Raw genomic sequence first — 16,845 nt, forward strand, 5'->3', positions numbered from 1 at the left:
GCCAACTACGATTCGATACAGAATGCAGGAAACCTGAAAGACACCCTCACGGACACATTGAGAGTAGTGTTTGTCTGCGGAATAATGGGAGTGCAAGGGTCTGTGATATTGATATGGTTGTATGTAGCACTATCCGTCATCAGGGGGCGTAGCTCAGATGGTAGAGCGCTCGCTTAGCATGCGAGAGGTACTGGGATCGATACCCAGCGTCTCCAGAATTTTTAACACACCAACATGCGCACACTGCCATGCAAGTGAAATAATTCACAGCCAGCGAATGTGTCTAGGCAGATGCGAGCGAACGATTAGCAGCCACAATTGGCAAGCGTGCTGTTACGCGCAGGAAGCACCCTCCTCCCAGCCCTATACTTAATTTAGAACCAGTACAAGTCTTCCCTTAACATTCTCAAACCTATGTCGGAAAGATCTGCCTTGCGCCGAGTTCACAAAAATCCCACTGCACATTCCCATTCTTCACGTGCAGCCGGCTGCTACTGGTGTTGCTAGTTGTGACTGCTGATGACAGATGCCGTAGCAATCAATTCATGGAGTGAGTTGTATGTTTTGCGACACTCTGTCTCTGACAAGCAAGCGGAGGTGACATAGGCGCGAACACGGGAAGTTTGCAGCCCCTCGCTGCCTGCAGAGACCGAGCAGCCACACTAGTTGGGCGGCCTAAGCCGTAGGCGAAATGTGCTCACTCGCTTGGGTGCGACGTCAAGCTCTAAATAAGGCTGTCACTAGCGTGAGCGTCGTGTAAAGTCGGAAAAGTCGTCTGCATGGGTGAGTGCAATGTTTGGGGAGCGTTTCGTAGTTTGCGCAGTGCAATGGAGACGCGGAAACTTGTTGTGGCCCAGTCTTTTGCAGTTGGACGACAAGAGTGGTACACAGTAGTAAAGTGCGAGGCAGTGAGTTGGCATCAACAGTCGAGTGCACAATGGGGCTTCAGATGTGCTTGTTACCTCAGGCGCTGTGTGATTGTCGACAAGGAGTGAAAACGGAGCAATTTGTGACTGTCCTTTCAATTTAAGACGTTAAATACAGACGGAATTTGTAGTCGTAATACCAGAGCATCGAAACTACTTGGAACTCTTGTGCATATGAACGTGATCGCGCCTTTGTACACTGGTCCCTTCGCCCCTATAAACCAACCAACCATCATGTCCGCGCACATCAGAGTAGCAAAGGATGGAAAACAGCGCAGCTTTGTTGCGCTTGGGGGCATAGCTCAGTTGGTAGAGCGTTCGCTTTGCATGTGAAAGGTCCCGGGTTCAAGCCCCGGCGCCTCCATGTTTTGTGGACAGTGCATGGTAAGTGTTGGTCGCGGCGAGCCTAAAGACACGCAAGATGTTGCAAAGCCAGCGTCACAGACTCATATGATGTATACTGACGTAAGGAGAGCAAGACGTGAATGTGAGGACCGGCTGTTGTCGAGGTGTCATCGAGTGCAAATCTGTCTTAGGTATAACGGCCTAACCTCAATGCAGTCTAGAGTGTGGACAAGACGTTCGTCTTACTCAGAGCGGTGGCCGAACGCTATTTTCGACGTTGTGCGTGCCACTTTAATTTTGGCCAACTACGATTCGATACAGAATGCAGGAAACCTGAAAGACACCCTCACGGACACATTGAGAGTAGTGTTTGTCTGCGGAATAATGGGAGTGCAAGGGTCTGTGATATTGATATGGTTGTATGTAGCACTATCCGTCATCAGGGGGCGTAGCTCAGATGGTAGAGCGCTCGCTTAGCATGCGAGAGGTACTGGGATCGATACCCAGCGTCTCCAGAATTTTTAACACACCAACATGCGCACACTGCCATGCAAGTGAAATAATTCACAGCCAGCGAATGTGTCTAGGCAGATACGAGCGAACGATTAGCAGCCACAATTGGCAAGCGTGCTGTTACGCGCAGGAAGCACCCTCCTCCCAGCCCTATACTTAATTTAGAACCAGTACAAGTCTTCCCTTAACATTCTCAAACCTATGTCGGAAAGATCTGCCTTGCGCCGAGTTCACAAAAATCCCACTGCACATTCCCATTCTTCACGTGCAGCCGGCTGCTACTGGTGTTGCTAGTTGAGACTGCTGATGACAGATGCCGTAGCAATCAATTCATGGAGTGAGTTGTATGTTTTGCGACACTCTGTCTCTGACAAGCAAGCGGAGGTGACATAGGCGCGAACACGGGAAGTTTGCAGCCCCTCGCTGCCTGCAGAGACCGAGCAGCCACACTAGTTGGGCGGCCTAAGCCGTAGGCGAAATGTGCTCACTCGCTTGGGTGCGACGTCAAGCTCTAAATAAGGCTGTCACTAGCGTGAGCGTCGTGTAAAGTCGGAAAAGTCGTCTGCATGGGTGAGTGCAATGTTTGGGGAGCGTTTCGTAGTTTGCGCAGTGCAATGGAGACGCGGAAACTTGTTGTGGCCCAGTCTTTTGCAGTTGGACGACAAGAGTGGTACACAGTAGTAAAGTGCGAGGCAGTGAGTTGGCATCAACAGTCGAGTGCACAATGGGGCTTCAGATGTGCTTGTTACCTCAGGCGCTGTGTGATTGTCGACAAGGAGTGAAAACGGAGCAATTTGTGACTGTCCTTTCAATTTAAGACGTTAAATACAGACGGAATTTGTAGTAATACCAGAGCATCGAAACTACTTGGAACTCTTGTGCATATGAACGTGATCGCGCCTTTGTACACTGGTCCCTTCGCCCCTATAAACCAACCAACCATCATGTCCGCGCACATCAGAGTAGCAAAGGATGGAAAACAGCGCAGCTTTGTTGCGCTTGGGGGCGTAGCTCAGTTGGTAGAGCGTTCGCTTTGCATGTGAAAGGTCCCGGGTTCAAGCCCCGGCGCCTCCATGTTTTGTGGACAGTGCATGGTAAGTGTTGGTCGCGGCGAGCCTAAAGACACGCAAGATGTTGCAAAGCCAGCGTCACAGACTCATATGATGTATACTGACGTAAGGAGAGCAAGACGTGAATGTGAGGACCGGCTGTTGTCGAGGTGTCATCGAGTGCAAATCTGTCTTAGGTATAACGGCCTAACCTCAATGCAGTCTAGAGTGTGGACAAGACGTTCGTCTTACTCAGAGCGGTGGCCGAACGCTATTTTCGACGTTGTGCGTGCCACTTTAATTTTGGCCAACTACGATTCGATACAGAATGCAGGAAACCTGAAAGACACCCTCACGGACACATTGAGAGTAGTGTTTGTCTGCGGAATAATGGGAGTGCAAGGGTCTGTGATATTGATATGGTTGTATGTAGCACTATCCGTCATCAGGGGGCGTAGCTCAGATGGTAGAGCGCTCGCTTAGCATGCGAGAGGTACTGGGATCGATACCCAGCGTCTCCAGAATTTTTAACACACCAACATGCGCACACTGCCATGCAAGTGAAATAATTCACAGCCAGCGAATGTGTCTAGGCAGATGCGAACGAACGTTTAGCAGCCACAATTGGCAAGCGTGCTGTTACGCGCAGGAAGCACCCTCCTCCCAGCCCTATACTTAATTTAGAACCAGTACAAGTCTTCCCTTAACATTCTCAAACCTATGTCGGAAAGATCTGCCTTGCGCCGAGTTCACAAAAATCCCACTGCACATTCCCATTCTTCACGTGCAGCCGGCTGCTACTGGTGTTGCTAGTTGTGACTGCTGATGACAGATGCCGTAGCAATCAATTCATGGAGTGAGTTGTATGTTTTGCGACACTCTGTCTCTGACAAGCAAGCGGAGGTGACATAGGCGCGAACACGGGAAGTTTGCAGCCCCTCGCTGCCTGCAGAGACCGAGCAGCCACACTAGTTGGGCGGCCTAAGCCGTAGGCGAAATGTGCTCACTCGCTTGGGTGCGACGTCAAGCTCTAAATAAGGCTGTCACTAGCGTGAGCGTCGTGTAAAGTCGGAAAAGTCGTCTGCATGGGTGAGTGCAATGTTTGGGGAGCGTTTCGTAGTTTGCGCAGTGCAATGGAGACGCGGAAACTTGTTGTGGCCCAGTCTTTTGCAGTTGGACGACAAGAGTGGTACACAGTAGTAAAGTGCGAGGCAGTGAGTTGGCATCAACAGTCGAGTGCACAATGGGGCTTCAGATGTGCTTGTTACCTCAGGCGCTGTGTGATTGTCGACAAGGAGTGAAAACGGAGCAATTTGTGACTGTCCTTTCAATTTAAGACGTTAAATACAGACGGAATTTGTAGTCGTAATACCAGAGCATCGAAACTACTTGGAACTCTTGTGCATATGAACGTGATCGCGCCTTTGTACACTGGTCCCTTCGCCCCTATAAACCAACCAACCATCATGTCCGCGCACATCAGAGTAGCAAAGGATGGAAAACAGCGCAGCTTTGTTGCGCTTGGGGGCGTAGCTCAGTTGGTAGAGCGTTCGCTTTGCATGTGAAAGGTCCCGGGTTCAAGCCCCGGCGCCTCCATGTTTTGTGGACAGTGCATGGTAAGTGTTGGTCGCGGCGAGCCTAAAGACACGCAAGATGTTGCAAAGCCAGCGTCACAGACTCATATGATGTATACTGACGTAAGGAGAGCAAGACGTGAATGTGAGGACCGGCTGTTGTCGAGGTGTCATCGAGTGCAAATCTGTCTTAGGTATAACGGCCTAACCTCAATGCAGTCTAGAGTGTGGACAAGACGTTCGTCTTACTCAGAGCGGTGGCCGAACGCTATTTTCGACGTTGTGCGTGCCACTTTAATTTTGGCCAACTACGATTCGATACAGAATGCAGGAAACCTGAAAGACACCCTCACGGACACATTGAGAGTAGTGTTTGTCTGCGGAATAATGGGAGTGCAAGGGTCTGTGATATTGATATGGTTGTATGTAGCACTATCCGTCATCAGGGGGCGTAGCTCAGATGGTAGAGCGCTCGCTTAGCATGCGAGAGGTACTGGGATCGATACCCAGCGTCTCCAGAATTTTTAACACACCAACATGCGCACACTGCCATGCAAGTGAAATAATTCACAGCCAGCGAATGTGTCTAGGCAGATGCGAGCGAACGATTAGCAGCCACAATTGGCAAGCGTGCTGTTACGCGCAGGAAGCACCCTCCTCCCAGCCCTATACTTAATTTAGAACCAGTACAAGTCTTCCCTTAACATTCTCAAACCTATGTCGGAAAGATCTGCCTTGCGCCGAGTTCACAAAAATCCCACTGCACATTCCCATTCTTCACGTGCAGCCGGCTGCTACTGGTGTTGCTAGTTGTGACTGCTGATGACAGATGCCGTAGCAATCAATTCATGGAGTGAGTTGTATGTTTTGCGACACTCTGTCTCTGACAAGCAAGCGGAGGTGACATAGGCGCGAACACGGGAAGTTTGCAGCCCCTCGCTGCCTGCAGAGACCGAGCAGCCACACTAGTTGGGCGGCCTAAGCCGTAGGCGAAATGTGCTCACTCGCTTGGGTGCGACGTCAAGCTCTAAATAAGGCTGTCACTAGCGTGAGCGTCGTGTAAAGTCGGAAAAGTCGTCTGCATGGGTGAGTGCAATGTTTGGGGAGCGTTTCGTAGTTTGCGCAGTGCAATGGAGACGCGGAAACTTGTTGTGGCCCAGTCTTTTGCAGTTGGACGACAAGAGTGGTACACAGTAGTAAAGTGCGAGGCAGTGAGTTGGCATCAACAGTCGAGTGCACAATGGGGCTTCAGATGTGCTTGTTACCTCAGGCGCTGTGTGATTGTCGACAAGGAGTGAAAACGGAGCAATTTGTGACTGTCCTTTCAATTTAAGACGTTAAATACAGACGGAATTTGTAGTCGTAATACCAGAGCATCGAAACTACTTGGAACTCTTGTGCATATGAACGTGATCGCGCCTTTGTACACTGGTCCCTTCGCCCCTATAAACCAACCAACCATCATGTCCGCGCACATCAGAGTAGCAAAGGATGGAAAACAGCGCAGCTTTGTTGCGCTTGGGGGCGTAGCTCAGTTGGTAGAGCGTTCGCTTTGCATGTGAAAGGTCCCGGGTTCAAGCCCCGGCGCCTCCATGTTTTGTGGACAGTGCATGGTAAGTGTTGGTCGCGGCGAGCCTAAAGACACGCAAGATGTTGCAAAGCCAGCGTCACAGACTCATATGATGTATACTGACGTAAGGAGAGCAAGACGTGAATGTGAGGACCGGCTGTTGTCGAGGTGTCATCGAGTGCAAATCTGTCTTAGGTATAACGGCCTAACCTCAATGCAGTCTAGAGTGTGGACAAGACGTTCGTCTTACTCAGAGCGGTGGCCGAACGCTATTTTCGACGTTGTGCGTGCCACTTTAATTTTGGCCAACTACGATTCGATACAGAATGCAGGAAACCTGAAAGACACCCTCACGGACACATTGAGAGTAGTGTTTGTCTGCGGAATAATGGGAGTGCAAGGGTCTGTGATATTGATATGGTTGTATGTAGCACTATCCGTCATCAGGGGGCGTAGCTCAGATGGTAGAGCGCTCGCTTAGCATGCGAGAGGTACTGGGATCGATACCCAGCGTCTCCAGAATTTTTAACACACCAACATGCGCACACTGCCATGCAAGTGAAATAATTCACAGCCAGCGAATGTGTCTAGGCAGATGCGAGCGAACGATTAGCAGCCACAATTGGCAAGCGTGCTGTTACGCGCAGGAAGCACCCTCCTCCCAGCCCTATACTTAATTTAGAACCAGTACAAGTCTTCCCTTAACATTCTCAAACCTATGTCGGAAAGATCTGCCTTGCGCCGAGTTCACAAAAATCCCACTGCACATTCCCATTCTTCACGTGCAGCCGGCTGCTACTGGTGTTGCTAGTTGTGACTGCTGATGACAGATGCCGTAGCAATCAATTCATGGAGTGAGTTGTATGTTTTGCGACACTCTGTCTCTGACAAGCAAGCGGAGGTGACATAGGCGCGAACACGGGAAGTTTGCAGCCCCTCGCTGCCTGCAGAGACCGAGCAGCCACACTAGTTGGGCGGCCTAAGCCGTAGGCGAAATGTGCTCACTCGCTTGGGTGCGACGTCAAGCTCTAAATAAGGCTGTCACTAGCGTGAGCGTCGTGTAAAGTCGGAAAAGTCGTCTGCATGGGTGAGTGCAATGTTTGGGGAGCGTTTCGTAGTTTGCGCAGTGCAATGGAGACGCGGAAACTTGTTGTGGCCCAGTCTTTTGCAGTTGGACGACAAGAGTGGTACACAGTAGTAAAGTGCGAGGCAGTGAGTTGGCATCAACAGTCGAGTGCACAATGGGGCTTCAGATGTGCTTGTTACCTCAGGCGCTGTGTGATTGTCGACAAGGAGTGAAAACGGAGCAATTTGTGACTGTCCTTTCAATTTAAGACGTTAAATACAGACGGAATTTGTAGTCGTAATACCAGAGCATCGAAACTACTTGGAACTCTTGTGCATATGAACGTGATCGCGCCTTTGTACACTGGTCCCTTCGCCCCTATAAACCAACCAACCATCATGTCCGCGCACATCAGAGTAGCAAAGGATGGAAAACAGCGCAGCTTTGTTGCGCTTGGGGGCGTAGCTCAGTTGGTAGAGCGTTCGCTTTGCATGTGAAAGGTCCCGGGTTCAAGCCCCGGCGCCTCCATGTTTTGTGGACAGTGCATGGTAAGTGTTGGTCGCGGCGAGCCTAAAGACACGCAAGATGTTGCAAAGCCAGCGTCACAGACTCATATGATGTATACTGACGTAAGGAGAGCAAGACGTGAATGTGAGGACCGGCTGTTGTCGAGGTGTCATCGAGTGCAAATCTGTCTTAGGTATAACGGCCTAACCTCAATGCAGTCTAGAGTGTGGACAAGACGTTCGTCTTACTCAGAGCGGTGGCCGAACGCTATTTTCGACGTTGTGCGTGCCACTTTAATTTTGGCCAACTACGATTCGATACAGAATGCAGGAAACCTGAAAGACACCCTCACGGACACATTGAGAATAGTGTTTGTCTGCGGAATAATGGGAGTGCAAGGGTCTGTGATATTGATATGGTTGTATGTAGCACTATCCGTCATCAGGGGGCGTAGCTCAGATGGTAGAGCGCTCGCTTAGCATGCGAGAGGTACTGGGATCGATACCCAGCGTCTCCAGAATTTTTAACACACCAACATGCGCACACTGCCATGCAAGTGAAATAATTCACAGCCAGCGAATGTGTCTAGGCAGATGCGAGCGAACGATTAGCAGCCACAATTGGCAAGCGTGCTGTTACGCGCAGGAAGCACCCTCCTCCCAGCCCTATACTTAATTTAGAACCAGTACAAGTCTTCCCTTAACATTCTCAAACCTATGTCGGAAAGATCTGCCTTGCGCCGAGTTCACAAAAATCCCACTGCACATTCCCATTCTTCACGTGCAGCCGGCTGCTACTGGTGTTGCTAGTTGTGACTGCTGATGACAGATGCCGTAGCAATCAATTCATGGAGTGAGTTGTATGTTTTGCGACACTCTGTCTCTGACAAGCAAGCGGAGGTGACATAGGCGCGAACACGGGAAGTTTGCAGCCCCTCGCTGCCTGCAGAGACCGAGCAGCCACACTAGTTGGGCGGCCTAAGCCGTAGGCGAAATGTGCTCACTCGCTTGGGTGCGACGTCAAGCTCTAAATAAGGCTGTCACTAGCGTGAGCGTCGTGTAAAGTCGGAAAAGTCGTCTGCATGGGTGAGTGCAATGTTTGGGGAGCGTTTCGTAGTTTGCGCAGTGCAATGGAGACGCGGAAACTTGTTGTGGCCCAGTCTTTTGCAGTTGGACGACAAGAGTGGTACACAGTAGTAAAGTGCGAGGCAGTGAGTTGGCATCAACAGTCGAGTGCACAATGGGGCTTCAGATGTGCTTGTTACCTCAGGCGCTGTGTGATTGTCGACAAGGAGTGAAAACGGAGCAATTTGTGACTGTCCTTTCAATTTAAGACGTTAAATACAGACGGAATTTGTAGTCGTAATACCAGAGCATCGAAACTACTTGGAACTCTTGTGCATATGAACGTGATCGCGCCTTTGTACACTGGTCCCTTCGCCCCTATAAACCAACCAACCATCATGTCCGCGCACATCAGAGTAGCAAAGGATGGAAAACAGCGCAGCTTTGTTGCGCTTGGGGGCGTAGCTCAGTTGGTAGAGCGTTCGCTTTGCATGTGAAAGGTCCCGGGTTCAAGCCCCGGCGCCTCCATGTTTTGTGGACAGTGCATGGTAAGTGTTGGTCGCGGCGAGCCTAAAGACACGCAAGATGTTGCAAAGCCAGCGTCACAGACTCATATGATGTATACTGACGTAAGGAGAGCAAGACGTGAATGTGAGGACCGGCTGTTGTCGAGGTGTCATCGAGTGCAAATCTGTCTTAGGTATAACGGCCTAACCTCAATGCAGTCTAGAGTGTGGACAAGACGTTCGTCTTACTCAGAGCGGTGGCCGAACGCTATTTTCGACGTTGTGCGTGCCACTTTAATTTTGGCCAACTACGATTCGATACAGAATGCAGGAAACCTGAAAGACACCCTCACGGACACATTGAGAGTAGTGTTTGTCTGCGGAATAATGGGAGTGCAAGGGTCTGTGATATTGATATGGTTGTATGTAGCACTATCCGTCATCAGGGGGCGTAGCTCAGATGGTAGAGCGCTCGCTTAGCATGCGAGAGGTACTGGGATCGATACCCAGCGTCTCCAGAATTTTTAACACACCAACATGCGCACACTGCCATGCAAGTGAAATAATTCACAGCCAGCGAATGTGTCTAGGCAGATACGAGCGAACGATTAGCAGCCACAATTGGCAAGCGTGCTGTTACGCGCAGGAAGCACCCTCCTCCCAGCCCTATACTTAATTTAGAACCAGTACAAGTCTTCCCTTAACATTCTCAAACCTATGTCGGAAAGATCTGCCTTGCGCCGAGTTCACAAAAATCCCACTGCACATTCCCATTCTTCACGTGCAGCCGGCTGCTACTGGTGTTGCTAGTTGTGACTGCTGATGATAGATGCCGTAGCAATCAATTCATGGAGTGAGTTGTATGTTTTGCGACACTCTGTCTCTGACAAGCAAGCGGAGGTGACATAGGCGCGAACACGGGAAGTTTGCAGCCCCTCGCTGCCTGCAGAGACCGAGCAGCCACACTAGTTGGGCGGCCTAAGCCGTAGGCGAAATGTGCTCACTCGCTTGGGTGCGACGTCAAGCTCTAAATAAGGCTGTCACTAGCGTGAGCGTCGTGTAAAGTCGGAAAAGTCGTCTGCATGGGTGAGTGCAATGTTTGGGGAGCGTTTCGTAGTTTGCGCAGTGCAATGGAGACGCGGAAACTTGTTGTGGCCCAGTCTTTTGCAGTTGGACGACAAGAGTGGTACACAGTAGTAAAGTGCGAGGCAGTGAGTTGGCATCAACAGTCGAGTGCACAATGGGGCTTCAGATGTGCTTGTTACCTCAGGCGCTGTGTGATTGTCGACAAGGAGTGAAAACGGAGCAATTTGTGACTGTCCTTTCAATTTAAGACGTTAAATACAGACGGAATTTGTAGTCGTAATACCAGAGCATCGAAACTACTTGGAACTCTTGTGCATATGAACGTGATCGCGCCTTTGTACACTGGTCCCTTCGCCCCTATAAACCAACCAACCATCATGTCCGCGCACATCAGAGTAGCAAAGGATGGAAAACAGCGCAGCTTTGTTGCGCTTGGGGGCGTAGCTCAGTTGGTAGAGCGTTCGCTTTGCATGTGAAAGGTCCCGGGTTCAAGCCCCGGCGCCTCCATGTTTTGTGGACAGTGCATGGTAAGTGTTGGTCGCGGCGAGCCTAAAGACACGCAAGATGTTGCAAAGCCAGCGTCACAGACTCATATGATGTATACTGACGTAAGGAGAGCAAGACGTGAATGTGAGGACCGGCTGTTGTCGAGGTGTCATCGAGTGCAAATCTGTCTTAGGTATAACGGCCTAACCTCAATGCAGTCTAGAGTGTGGACAAGACGTTCGTCTTACTCAGAGCGGTGGCCGAACGCTATTTTCGACGTTGTGCGTGCCACTTTAATTTTGGCCAACTACGATTCGATACAGAATGCAGGAAACCTGAAAGACACCCTCACGGACACATTGAGAGTAGTGTTTGTCTGCGGAATAATGGGAGTGCAAGGGTCTGTGATATTGATATGGTTGTATGTAGCACTATCCGTCATCAGGGGGCGTAGCTCAGATGGTAGAGCGCTCGCTTAGCATGCGAGAGGTACTGGGATCGATACCCAGCGTCTCCAGAATTTTTAACACACCAACATGCGCACACTGCCATGCAAGTGAAATAATTCACAGCCAGCGAATGTGTCTAGGCAGATGCGAGCGAACGATTAGCAGCCACAACTGGCAAGCGTGCAGTTACGCGCAGGAAGCACCCTCCTCCCAGCCCTATACTTAATTTAGAACCAGTACAAGTCTTCCCTTAACATTCTCAAACCTATGTCGGAAAGATCTGCCTTGCGCCGAGTTCACAAAAATCCCACTGCACATTCCCATTCTTCACGTGCAGCCGGCTGCTACTGGTGTTGCTAGTTGTGACTGCTGATGACAGATGCCGTAGCAATCAATTCATGGAGTGAGTTGTATGTTTTGCGACACTCTGTCTCTGACAAGCAAGCGGAGGTGACATAGGCGCGAACACGGGAAGTTTGCAGCCCCTCGCTGCCTGCAGAGACCGAGCAGCCACACTAGTTGGGCGGCCTAAGCCGTAGGCGAAATGTGCTCACTCGCTTGGGTGCGACGTCAAGCTCTAAATAAGGCTGTCACTAGCGTGAGCGTCGTGTAAAGTCGGAAAAGTCGTCTGCATGGGTGAGTGCAATGTTTGGGGAGCGTTTCGTAGTTTGCGCAGTGCAATGGAGACGCGGAAACTTGTTGTGGCCCAGTCTTTTGCAGTTGGACGACAAGAGTGGTACACAGTAGTAAAGTGCGAGGCAGTGAGTTGGCATCAACAGTCGAGTGCACAATGGGGCTTCAGATGTGCTTGTTACCTCAGGCGCTGTGTGATTGTCGACAAGGAGTGAAAACGGAGCAATTTGTGACTGTCCTTTCAATTTAAGACGTTAAATACAGACGGAATTTGTAGTCGTAATACCAGAGCATCGAAACTACTTGGAACTCTTGTGCATATGAACGTGATCGCGCCTTTGTACACTGGTCCCTTCGCCCCTATAAACCAACCAACCATCATGTCCGCGCACATCAGAGTAGCAAAGGATGGAAAACAGCGCAGCTTTGTTGCGCTTGGGGGCGTAGCTCAGTTGGTAGAGCGTTCGCTTTGCATGTGAAAGGTCCCGGGTTCAAGCCCCGGCGCCTCCATGTTTTGTGGACAGTGCATGGTAAGTGTTGGTCGCGGCGAGCCTAAAGACACGCAAGATGTTGCAAAGCCAGCGTCACAGACTCATATGATGTATACTGACGTAAGGAGAGCAAGACGTGAATGTGAGGACCGGCTGTTGTCGAGGTGTCATCGAGTGCAAATCTGTCTTAGGTATAACGGCCTAACCTCAATGCAGTCTAGAGTGTGGACAAGACGTTCGTCTTACTCAGAGCGGTGGCCGAACGCTATTTTCGACGTTGTGCGTGCCACTTTAATTTTGGCCAACTACGATTCGATACAGAATGCAGGAAACCTGAAAGACACCCTCACGGACACATTGAGAGTAGTGTTTGTCTGCGGAATAATGGGAGTGCAAGGGTCTGTGATATTGATATGGTTGTATGTAGCACTATCCGTCATCAGGGGGCGTAGCTCAGATGGTAGAGCGCTCGCTTAGCATGCGAGAGGTACTGGGATCGATACCCAGCGTCTCCAGAATTTTTAACACACCAACATGCGCACACTGCCATGCAAGTGAAATAATTCACAGCCAGCGAATGTGTCTAGGCAGATGCGAGCGAACGATTAGCAGCCACAACTGGCAAGCGTGCAGTTACGCGCAGGAAGCACCCTCCTCCCAGCCCTATACTTAATTTAGAACCAGTACAAGTCTTCCCTTAACATTCTCAAACCTATGTCGGAAAGATCTGCCTTGCGCCGAGTTCACAAAAATCCCACTGCACATTCCCATTCTTCACGTGCAGCCGGCTGCTACTGGTGTTGCTAGTTGTGACTGCTGATGACAGATGCCGTAGCAATCAATTCATGGAGTGAGTTGTATGTTTTGCGACACTCTGTCTCTGACAAGCAAGCGGAGGTGACATAGGCGCGAACACGGGAAGTTTGCAGCCCCTCGCTGCCTGCAGAGACCGAGCAGCCACACTAGTTGGGCGGCCTAAGCCGTAGGCGAAATGTGCTCACTCGCTTGGGTGCGACGTCAAGCTCTAAATAAGGCTGTCACTAGCGTGAGCGTCGTGTAAAGTCGGAAAAGTCGTCTGCATGGGTGAGTGCAATGTTTGGGGAGCGTTTCGTAGTTTGCGCAGTGCAATGGAGACGCGGAAACTTGTTGTGGCCCAGTCTTTTGCAGTTGGACGACAAGAGTGGTACACAGTAGTAAAGTGCGAGGCAGTGAGTTGGCATCAACAGTCGAGTGCACAATGGGGCTTCAGATGTGCTTGTTACCTCAGGCGCTGTGTGATTGTCGACAAGGAGTGAAAACGGAGCAATTTGTGACTGTCCTTTCAATTTAAGACGTTAAATACAGACGGAATTTGTAGTCGTAATACCAGAGCATCGAAACTACTTGGAACTCTTGTGCATATGAACGTGATCGCGCCTTTGTACACTGGTCCCTTCGCCCCTATAAACCAACCAACCATCATGTCCGCGCACATCAGAGTAGCAAAGGATGGAAAACAGCGCAGCTTTGTTGCGCTTGGGGGCGTAGCTCAGTTGGTAGAGCGTTCGCTTTGCATGTGAAAGGTCCCGGGTTCAAGCCCCAGCGCCTCCATGTTTTGTGGACAGTGCATGGTAAGTGTTGGTCGCGGCGAGCCTAAAGACACGCAAGATGTTGCAAAGCCAGCGTCACAGACTCATATGATGTATACTGACGTAAGGAGAGCAAGACGTGAATGTGAGGACCGGCTGTTGTCGAGGTGTCATCGAGTGCAAATCTGTCTTAGGTATAACGGCCTAACCTCAATGCAGTCTAGAGTGTGGACAAGACGTTCGTCTTACTCAGAGCGGTGGCCGAACGCTATTTTCGACGTTGTGCGTGCCACTTTAATTTTGGCCAACTACGATTCGATACAGAATGCAGGAAACCTGAAAGACACCCTCACGGACACATTGAGAGTAGTGTTTGTCTGCGGAATAATGGGAGTGCAAGGGTCTGTGATATTGATATGGTTGTATGTAGCACTATCCGTCATCAGGGGGCGTAGCTCAGATGGTAGAGCGCTCGCTTAGCATGCGAGAGGTACTGGGATCGATACCCAGCGTCTCCAGAATTTTTAACACACCAACATGCGCACACTGCCATGCAAGTGAAATAATTCACAGCCAGCGAATGTGTCTAGGCAGATGCGAGCGAACGATTAGCAGCCACAATTGGCAAGCGTGCTGTTACGCGCAGGAAGCACCCTCCTCCCAGCCCTATACTTAATTTAGAACCAGTACAAGTCTTCCCTTAACATTCTCAAACCTATGTCGGAAAGATCTGCCTTGCGCCGAGTTCACAAAAATCCCACTGCACATTCCCATTCTTCACGTGCAGCCGGCTGCTACTGGTGTTGCTAGTTGTGACTGCTGATGACAGATGCCGTAGCAATCAATTCATGGAGTGAGTTGTATGTTTTGCGACACTCTGTCTCTGACAAGCAAGCGGAGGTGACATAGGCGCGAACACGGGAAGTTTGCAGCCCCTCGCTGCCTGCAGAGACCGAGCAGCCACACTAGTTGGGCGGCCTAAGCCGTAGGCGAAATGTGCTCACTCGCTTGGGTGCGACGTCAAGCTCTAAATAAGGCTGTCACTAGCGTGAGCGTCGTGTAAAGTCGGAAAAGTCGTCTGCATGGGTGAGTGCAATGTTTGGGGAGCGTTTCGTAGTTTGCGCAGTGCAATGGAGACGCGGAAACTTGTTGTGGCCCAGTCTTTTGCAGTTGGACGACAAGAGTGGTACACAGTAGTAAAGTGCGAGGCAGTGAGTTGGCATCAACAGTCGAGTGCACAATGGGGCTTCAGATGTGCTTGTTACCTCAGGCGCTGTGTGATTGTCGACAAGGAGTGAAAACGGAGCAATTTGTGACTGTCCTTTCAATTTAAGACGTTAAATACAGACGGAATTTGTAGTCGTAATACCAGAGCATCGAAACTACTTGGAACTCTTGTGCATATGAACGTGATCGCGCCTTTGTACACTGGTCCCTTCGCCCCTATAAACCAACCAACCATCATGTCCGCGCACATCAGAGTAGCAAAGGATGGAAAACAGCGCAGCTTTGTTGCGCTTGGGGGCGTAGCTCAGTTGGTAGAGCGTTCGCTTTGCATGTGAAAGGTCCCGGGTTCAAGCCCCGGCGCCTCCATGTTTTGTGGACAGTGCATGGTAAGTGTTGGTCGCGGCGAGCCTAAAGACACGCAAGATGTTGCAAAGCCAGCGTCACAGACTCATATGATGTATACTGACGTAAGGAGAGCAAGACGTGAATGTGAGGACCGGCTGTTGTCGAGGTGTCATCGAGTGCAAATCTGTCTTAGGTATAACGGCCTAACCTCAATGCAGTCTAGAGTGTGGACAAGACGTTCGTCTTACTCAGAGCGGTGGCCGAACGCTATTTTCGACGTTGTGCGTGCCACTTTAATTTTGGCCAACTACGATTCGATACAGAATGCAGGAAACCTGAAAGACACCCTCACGGACACATTGAGAGTAGTGTTTGTCTGCGGAATAATGGGAGTGCAAGGGTCTGTGATATTGATATGGTTGTATGTAGCACTATCCGTCATCAGGGGGCGTAGCTCAGATGGTAGAGCGCTCGCTTAGCATGCGAGAGGTACTGGGATCGATACCCAGCGTCTCCAGAATTTTTAACACACCAACATGCGCACACTGCCATGCAAGTGAAATAATTCACAGCCAGCGAATGTGTCTAGGCAGATGCGAGCGAACGATTAGCAGCCACAATTGGCAAGCGTGCTGTTACGCGCAGGAAGCACCCTCCTCCCAGCCCTATACTTAATTTAGAACCAGTACAAGTCTTCCCTTAACATTCTCAAACCTATGTCGGAAAGATCTGCCTTGCGCCGAGTTCACAAAAATCCCACTGCACATTCCCATTCTTCACGTGCAGCCGGCTGCTACTGGTGTTGCTAGTTGTGACTGCTGATGACAGATGCCGTAGCAATCAATTCATGGAGTGAGTTGTATGTTTTGCGACACTCTGTCTCTGACAAGCAAGCGGAGGTGACATAGGCGCGAACACGGGAAGTTTGCAGCCCCTCGCTGCCTGCAGAGACCGAGCAGCCACACTAGTTGGGCGGCCTAAGCCGTAGGCGAAATGTGCTCACTCGCTTGGGTGCGACGTCAAGCTCTAAATAAGGCTGTCACTAGCGTGAGCGTCGTGTAAAGTCGGAAAAGTCGTCTGCATGGGTGAGTGCAATGTTTGGGGAGCGTTTCGTAGTTTGCGCAGTGCAATGGAGACGCGGAAACTTGTTGTGGCCCAGTCTTTTGCAGTTGGACGACAAGAGTGGTACACAGTAGTAAAGTGCGAGGCAGTGAGTTGGCATCAACAGTCGAGTGCACAATGGGGCTTCAGATGTGCTTGTTACCTCAGGCGCTGTGTGATTGTCGACAAGGAGTGAAAACGGAGCAATTTGTGACTGTCCTTTCAATTTAAGACGTTAAATACAGACGGAATTTGTAGTCGTAATACCAGAGCATCGAAACTACTTGGAACTCTTGTGCATATGAACGTGATCGCGCCTTTGTACACTGGTCCCTTCGC

General features: G+C 50.4%; 21 non-coding genes across 21 annotated transcripts; all 21 read left to right on the forward strand.

Annotated features, from left to right (window-relative positions):
* The first annotated feature begins 142 nt into the window (after positions 1-142).
* Positions 143-215, forward strand: Trnaa-agc (transfer RNA alanine (anticodon AGC)). The gene has a single exon. It is a non-coding gene; the product is annotated as a tRNA-Ala (tRNA).
* A 1,002-nt stretch (positions 216-1,217) lies between these two features.
* Positions 1,218-1,290, forward strand: Trnaa-ugc (transfer RNA alanine (anticodon UGC)). Its single transcript has one exon. It is a non-coding gene; the product is annotated as a tRNA-Ala (tRNA).
* Positions 1,291-1,713: 423 nt separating this feature from the next.
* On the forward strand, positions 1,714-1,786 carry Trnaa-agc (transfer RNA alanine (anticodon AGC)). Its single transcript has one exon. It is a non-coding gene; the product is annotated as a tRNA-Ala (tRNA).
* A 999-nt stretch (positions 1,787-2,785) lies between these two features.
* Positions 2,786-2,858, forward strand: Trnaa-ugc (transfer RNA alanine (anticodon UGC)). The gene has a single exon. It is a non-coding gene; the product is annotated as a tRNA-Ala (tRNA).
* Positions 2,859-3,281: 423 nt separating this feature from the next.
* On the forward strand, positions 3,282-3,354 carry Trnaa-agc (transfer RNA alanine (anticodon AGC)). Its single transcript has one exon. It is a non-coding gene; the product is annotated as a tRNA-Ala (tRNA).
* A 1,002-nt stretch (positions 3,355-4,356) lies between these two features.
* Trnaa-ugc (transfer RNA alanine (anticodon UGC)) lies at positions 4,357-4,429 on the forward strand. The gene has a single exon. It is a non-coding gene; the product is annotated as a tRNA-Ala (tRNA).
* Positions 4,430-4,852: 423 nt separating this feature from the next.
* Positions 4,853-4,925, forward strand: Trnaa-agc (transfer RNA alanine (anticodon AGC)). Its single transcript has one exon. It is a non-coding gene; the product is annotated as a tRNA-Ala (tRNA).
* A 1,002-nt stretch (positions 4,926-5,927) lies between these two features.
* Trnaa-ugc (transfer RNA alanine (anticodon UGC)) lies at positions 5,928-6,000 on the forward strand. The gene has a single exon. It is a non-coding gene; the product is annotated as a tRNA-Ala (tRNA).
* A 423-nt stretch (positions 6,001-6,423) lies between these two features.
* Trnaa-agc (transfer RNA alanine (anticodon AGC)) lies at positions 6,424-6,496 on the forward strand. Its single transcript has one exon. It is a non-coding gene; the product is annotated as a tRNA-Ala (tRNA).
* Positions 6,497-7,498: 1,002 nt separating this feature from the next.
* Trnaa-ugc (transfer RNA alanine (anticodon UGC)) lies at positions 7,499-7,571 on the forward strand. The gene has a single exon. It is a non-coding gene; the product is annotated as a tRNA-Ala (tRNA).
* A 423-nt stretch (positions 7,572-7,994) lies between these two features.
* On the forward strand, positions 7,995-8,067 carry Trnaa-agc (transfer RNA alanine (anticodon AGC)). Its single transcript has one exon. It is a non-coding gene; the product is annotated as a tRNA-Ala (tRNA).
* Positions 8,068-9,069: 1,002 nt separating this feature from the next.
* Trnaa-ugc (transfer RNA alanine (anticodon UGC)) lies at positions 9,070-9,142 on the forward strand. Its single transcript has one exon. It is a non-coding gene; the product is annotated as a tRNA-Ala (tRNA).
* A 423-nt stretch (positions 9,143-9,565) lies between these two features.
* Positions 9,566-9,638, forward strand: Trnaa-agc (transfer RNA alanine (anticodon AGC)). The gene has a single exon. It is a non-coding gene; the product is annotated as a tRNA-Ala (tRNA).
* A 1,002-nt stretch (positions 9,639-10,640) lies between these two features.
* Positions 10,641-10,713, forward strand: Trnaa-ugc (transfer RNA alanine (anticodon UGC)). The gene has a single exon. It is a non-coding gene; the product is annotated as a tRNA-Ala (tRNA).
* Positions 10,714-11,136: 423 nt separating this feature from the next.
* Positions 11,137-11,209, forward strand: Trnaa-agc (transfer RNA alanine (anticodon AGC)). Its single transcript has one exon. It is a non-coding gene; the product is annotated as a tRNA-Ala (tRNA).
* Positions 11,210-12,211: 1,002 nt separating this feature from the next.
* Positions 12,212-12,284, forward strand: Trnaa-ugc (transfer RNA alanine (anticodon UGC)). The gene has a single exon. It is a non-coding gene; the product is annotated as a tRNA-Ala (tRNA).
* A 423-nt stretch (positions 12,285-12,707) lies between these two features.
* Trnaa-agc (transfer RNA alanine (anticodon AGC)) lies at positions 12,708-12,780 on the forward strand. Its single transcript has one exon. It is a non-coding gene; the product is annotated as a tRNA-Ala (tRNA).
* A 1,002-nt stretch (positions 12,781-13,782) lies between these two features.
* Trnaa-ugc (transfer RNA alanine (anticodon UGC)) lies at positions 13,783-13,855 on the forward strand. Its single transcript has one exon. It is a non-coding gene; the product is annotated as a tRNA-Ala (tRNA).
* Positions 13,856-14,278: 423 nt separating this feature from the next.
* On the forward strand, positions 14,279-14,351 carry Trnaa-agc (transfer RNA alanine (anticodon AGC)). The gene has a single exon. It is a non-coding gene; the product is annotated as a tRNA-Ala (tRNA).
* Positions 14,352-15,353: 1,002 nt separating this feature from the next.
* On the forward strand, positions 15,354-15,426 carry Trnaa-ugc (transfer RNA alanine (anticodon UGC)). Its single transcript has one exon. It is a non-coding gene; the product is annotated as a tRNA-Ala (tRNA).
* A 423-nt stretch (positions 15,427-15,849) lies between these two features.
* Trnaa-agc (transfer RNA alanine (anticodon AGC)) lies at positions 15,850-15,922 on the forward strand. Its single transcript has one exon. It is a non-coding gene; the product is annotated as a tRNA-Ala (tRNA).
* The last annotated feature ends 923 nt before the right edge of the window (positions 15,923-16,845 follow it).

Source organism: Schistocerca cancellata, chromosome 10, assembly GCF_023864275.1.
Source record: "Schistocerca cancellata isolate TAMUIC-IGC-003103 chromosome 10, iqSchCanc2.1, whole genome shotgun sequence".
In the NCBI taxonomy this organism is placed as follows: Eukaryota; Metazoa; Arthropoda; class Insecta; order Orthoptera; family Acrididae; genus Schistocerca; species Schistocerca cancellata.